The sequence below is a fragment of the Vicugna pacos genome, chromosome 8 (genome assembly GCF_048564905.1).
Source record: "Vicugna pacos chromosome 8, VicPac4, whole genome shotgun sequence".
NCBI lineage: Eukaryota > Metazoa > Chordata > Mammalia > Artiodactyla > Camelidae > Vicugna > Vicugna pacos.
Genome location: NC_132994.1, coordinates 8776217 through 8782094, shown reverse-complemented (window position 1 = coordinate 8782094; position 5878 = coordinate 8776217). Strand labels below are relative to the sequence as shown.

Genomic DNA, 5878 nt, shown 5'->3' with positions numbered 1-5878 from the left:
TTCTTTTTTAGTGACATATAGCATTGTGTAAACTTAAAGTGTAGAGGTTAATTTTTTACATTCACATATTGTAATATGATTGCCATTGTAGTAATCATTAACGCCTCTGTCATGTTACATAGCTATCCTTTTCTTTAGTGATTGGAATAATTAAGTTCTAGTCTCTTAGCAAGTTTGTTGATTATAATGCACTATTGTTGTCTATATTCACCACGCTGTGTGTTAGTTCTCCAGGGATTACTCATTGTAAGTTTGTACCCTTAAATATTTGTCCTAGCCCTCCACCACCTTCCTCTCATAATTACCATTTTACTTTCTGTTTGTGTGTGTGTGTGTGAGCTTGGCTTTTTCAGATTCCGTGTATAAGTGATACCATAGAGTGCTTGTCTTTCTCTGACTTACCTCATTTAGCATAATATGCTCAAAGTTCATTCGTTTTGTTCCAAAGTGGCAGGATGTCTTCCCTTCTCATGGTTTAATAATACTCCATCATGTGTAGATGTCACATCTTTATCCATCATCCATTGATGGGCACTTAGGTTGTTTCCACATCTTGATTATTGTAAATATGCTGCAGTAAGCATGGGAGTGCATGTATCTCTTCAAAATCCTGTTTTCATTTCCTTTGGGTATGTGCCCTGTGTGTATGAAATTGAATTGCTGAATCATATGGTCTATCTTTAATTTTCATAGTGGTTGAACCAATTTATATATTCCTACCAACAGTGCACAAAGTTTCCCTTTCTTCACAAAAGCTCGCCAGCACTTGTTATCACTTGTCCGCTTGATGACAGCCATTACACCAGGTGTGAGATGGTATCTCCTTGTGGTATTGATTTGTATTTTCCTGATGATTAGCAATGTTTATATTTTTTAATTATCTAACATTAAAGATTTCTAAAAGACATTAAATAAGTCTGGTTTCCTCTCCTCAAAGAACATATAAAATAAAAATACCTAAGGTCGAATAGTAATTTTCATATATCACTAGTATTGGTTTGATGAGATTGTATAAATAGTAACTCTTTTTGGATAGTATATAAACAGAATGTATAAAGATCTATAATTGCACAAGATTGGAAGCTTGATTCTTACCTGGCAGGGGAGATACCATGATCACGGAGGTGGTTTTCCCAGGGCGAGGCTTATCCTTTGCACTCCACATGTGGGAAACTTGACTGCATAATTTGTGGTAGTGAGGGACTGTGTTCACACTCTGCCCTAAATAAAAAGAAAAAAAAAAGATTGGAAGCTTGAATTTCAATTTTGGGAAAAATGAACAGGAGAAGATAAACTGATAAACAGACTGAAAATAACTAACAGGGAGACAGAAGCTTGCCTACCACTGATTCATAATTTTCTGTTTATGTTAGTGCTACTAGACTCACTTTGTGTTCTTAGCATTAAACATGGCACGTGGTACCTAAAAGGAATGAGTAGATGGTCTAATGAGCATACTTTTTCTCTCTCTCTCTCAGACCCAGGTTGGACAACAGAATCCAAATTAGAACAGGAAGCCATGTGGCAGGGCTTAGACAAATACACTTTGAATTATCTTTTGTTATGATCTTAGTATTTGAAGTGTTTCATAATAGCCCAAAGGCAGCTTTATTTTTGAAGACATAAAGTAAAACATTCAGAAACTAGCAATTTCATGGTTTCATAGAAACATAATTAATGGCTGGCCAAGTATGAAAAGGAGTCACACTGATGTTTTGCTAAATTTGTGCACTGGTATATTAGCCCTGGAAGAATTGTGTGCTCCCAAGTGACTGAGCTGTAGCCAGTAGAAGGTGGCTGCCCCTCCGGCCTGGCCCAGAAGAGCCTCTCTCATGCCTGGGTTCTGCTCTTTGGGGCACTTCTCAGAGCTCTTTCCCTCTCTTGGCTACCTGGGACTGAGAGGGCCAGGTCCAGCCACAGAGGTTGGAAGTCATGCTTCAAAGATGGCAGAGCCTCTGTCAGCCTTGGTTACTGATTGATTCCCATAGAGAATTTCTGGTCCCACCTCAAACTGCTATGTGAACAAGAAATAGACTTCTGTTGTGTTTGAGCCACATTTTGAGACTATTTAAAAGAGCACCTAGCATCAAACACCACTCTAAATATAACTTAAATATCTACCTGGAGTCAATTAATTTTCATTCAACAGCACTCTTTTTCAGTTCCGCATCACTGTAGTTACAAAGGACAGGGAAATCAGTAAAACATACTTTTTGTTACCAAAGAATTCCAGAAGTGGGTGGAAAAGGAAATAAGCAAACAAATGCTGCAGGTAACTGTGGGATGCAATCTTGTGTGCCACACAAGACTGGGAGTTAGGGAGGTGACAGATCAAGGAAAGCTCCCTCCACCTGCTTTAGCAGGTGATATCTCAGCTACATGTTGAAGGATGAGGAAGAGTTCATCAAGGGAACAAAGAAGGAAAGGACATTTGAGGCCAAGGTTCCAGGGTTATTCCAAAGGCCCTGGGCCTGGGGTGTGGAGGGAAGACCCTAAAGAGGTAGAAAGGGCAGCTTACAGAGTAGAAGGGGGGCCCACGACAGCTGCTGCATCTATAGTTTGTGTCTGAAATGGAAAATGCAACGAGCTGCAGTCATCCTGGGAGGCTTTGGGAACCAACTCTGAGTAGGTTGTCTTGAGAAAGGATGGGTCCAGTGTCTGAGCGTATGTTTAGAGGCATCACGCACACATGATTCCAAAACACCTTTCTGCCAGGGCAAAGTACAGCAAACAACATAAAGATTCTCCACAAAAGCCAGTTTAGCTTTTGTTTAGCTTTCTTTTTCTTGTTTGTTTTTCTCTTAACTTTTGGATAACATATCAAAGCAAATTATTTTGATCTACACTTTCATTTGCTGAAAGAAAGAAACAAAATGTTAAAAGTTTGCTACCAAATTGTTTCCATTGACAGGTGGGTGCAAAGAAATCAACGTTAAGAATATCTGGACAGCATATGCAGGGAATAATGAACACAACAGCATTTTCAGGCAGAGAAGTCAGTGTGTTTATTCCTCTTTAATCACCTGGTGACCCAGGAGATACCATACACAGGAGGCAAACACATAAAACACCTAAAGGAAAGAGAAAAAAAGACCATGATTTCGAAGAATAAAATCAAGCTCCCCCAGTCTCTCACAGATATGACAGATTGGAAGTCACGCACATTACTGGCGATGCCATGGTTACGAAGCATTGAGAATGAGTCTGTAGGAAATGAACCTGTTGGTTGACTTTTCTCTAGTGAATTGTCCCTAAAAATTTTCAGTGTTGTTGGTATTCTTTTTAAAAAACTGCTACTACTGCTGCAATTTGCCTTGGTGTTGGCCTCTGCCTGTGTGTTCTGCCTCTGCTTCAATATCCAGTGAGTTTGCTTTGGAAGCAGAATGAGAGACAGCCATCTCCACCAGCAGATCTTCTTGCAATCGAAGCTACACAGCAGCCTTGCCCAAGAGTTAATAAAGACCACATTTAATTCAAAAAGAAGAAGAAGAAGAAATAAAATGAGAGTAAGAAAGAAAAGAAATCTCATTTCCTATTGTAAACTTTAGAAGAGCTTTCAGGATTGCTAGCCTGGAAGGAGTTGGTTTTAGAAAGAATCAAAACAAAGTATAACTGGAGATTTCTAGCTTCTAACAAAACAACCTGCCAAGAGTCTTCCAAGTTCATGAGATGGAAAGCCATCCTTCATTTTTGGAGAGAAAAAAACTTCTCAGGGACAGCTGGAACCCACATGTACGTTGCTAATCACGCATAGCCTTGAAAAGAATCTGAATCCTTTTCCTTAATTTTGTCATGGCTTCTTGGCCACCACCTGCTGTGTTCCTGAGGCTCACCCCAGGAATTCTGTGGCCATGTTTCTTTCCTTAATAAACTTCTTTCCCAAGCCCAGAGATTAAAGAACCCCTTTCCTGAGTGTATGCAGAGCAGGTGGAGGGGGTCTGGGCAGCTGCTGCAGGGGGCGGCACTTCATGTCTGAAATGACACAATGGAAGCAGCTGTGGGCCTCTTAGAGGTCCCTTGGCACAGAGTACAAACAGGTCACCCTGGGAAGTAAAAACTCTCATTAGCTTAAAATGTTCTGTGTTCCCCATTTGACGATCACAAACATTCCACACACTGCTTTGCTCTGCATTTTTTTTTTTTAAAAAAACAACGGTTACATTCACAGACAGAAAAGCAAGGAGAAAAACAAAAATTCTCATTAGTAACCCTGAGGTTCCAAAGATCTACTATTTTATCATAGGAAAAACTGAAATGTTTCATTTTGTTTCACCTAGCTAGATGTCTCTATACCAAGAAGACATGGTCAATAATTCTAGGTAATATGGAAATCTGTAGGTAGCTCTGGAACTGTTATTACCCTGTCTAACAGTGACCTGAACATTACTCCCACCCATAACCTGAAATGTTATGATATTAAGAGAAGGTGTGATAAGTGAGGAATGTACTAAACTAAGAAATCTAATATGTTCTTCCTTGATCTGTCATTAACTAGTGGGGTGACTTTGAGACTGTCATTGAAATTCTTTGTGCTCAAGTCTACAAAATAAAGGAGTGGCCTTTTTACTTAAAGAACATTTTGCAAATAATCAAGCAAAGCAGGCAGAATAAAAGCTGAAATTCAAGCCATTTAAACATAACTAACCTTCAGTTTCATTGAAGCTCTTGACTGTCACGTTTCGTGTATCTAAAATTGGTTAAGACTTAGAGATGATATGGAATTCACATACTATGCCAAATTTCTGTAATAAATTGCATTTGCAAATAAAGATTATATTAAAATGAAAATTAACTCTATCCATTTAAAGTGTCTAAGCATAGAAAAAAACTTATGGTTACCAGAGTGGGTGGGAAATGGGATAGGAAGGGATAAATTGGGACTTCAAGATTTGCAGATACCAGCTACTATATAAAATAGATAAACAACAAATTCCTACTGTATAGCACAGGGAACTATATTCAAAATCTTATAGTATAACCTATAATGGAAAATAATATGAAAAGGAATATATGTATGTGTATGTATGACAGAAACATTTCTATGCACCAGAAATTAACATAACATTGTAAACTGACTACACTGCAATTAAAAAATAAATAAAAATAAAACGTTTAAGGATGAGGGAGAGAAATCAGATTTCCAGATAAGAAAAGCCAAAAGAAGGAAAAGAAGGAGGAGAAGGAGAAGCAGAAGGAGGAGAAGGGAAAAAGAAAACAAATACTTGAGGTTAAAATTAAGTTAAACTACCATGCCCTTTGAATATCCGAGATGCACATCTTCAGGTCCCATCCCAGAAACTCTGGGTGGAGGACTCTGTGTTTTAGCACAGCCTCCAGGTGATTCTGATGCACACCAAACTGTAAGGATTACAGCTAAGTTTTAAGTTCTACTAACACTAAGACTGCTACTTTAGCAAAAACAGGGTGGGCTTAATCAGTGGGTATTAAATGACTGAATAAGCTCATCGTCTGAATGGGATAAAGAAACATTCCAGAATGTAATAAGAATGCAATAAAATAACTATTTTGAATTATGATATTTAAATTTATATCCATAAGTAGCTAAGTGTTTTGAACTTAGGAGAACAAAGGCATGGGGGGAAGGGAATTGGAGAGACACTGCCCTTCCAAGAGGCTGCATGCCAAGATCACCTGGTGCCCTTGTTCTAAACCAGACATGTCTCTTTCCTTCTTAGCCATTGAAAATTCTTGCCTTAGTGAGCCATTGTACTGACTGGAGTATCCTTCAGACAAATTGGGGAGACGGAGAAAATGCTGAAAAACACTAGATTCGAATACAGAATCAATAAAAATAACTACAAAGTATTTGATACCAGCATTGCACTGAGACCTTTAAATTTTTCATTTTAATCCTCAC

The 5878-nt window shown here is 38.5% G+C and overlaps 1 pseudogene; it reads left to right on the top strand.

Annotated features, from left to right (window-relative positions):
- The first annotated feature begins 1087 nt into the window (after window positions 1-1087).
- LOC116281656 (U1 spliceosomal RNA) lies at window positions 1088-1225 on the top strand (annotated as a pseudogene).
- The last annotated feature ends 4653 nt before the right edge of the window (window positions 1226-5878 follow it).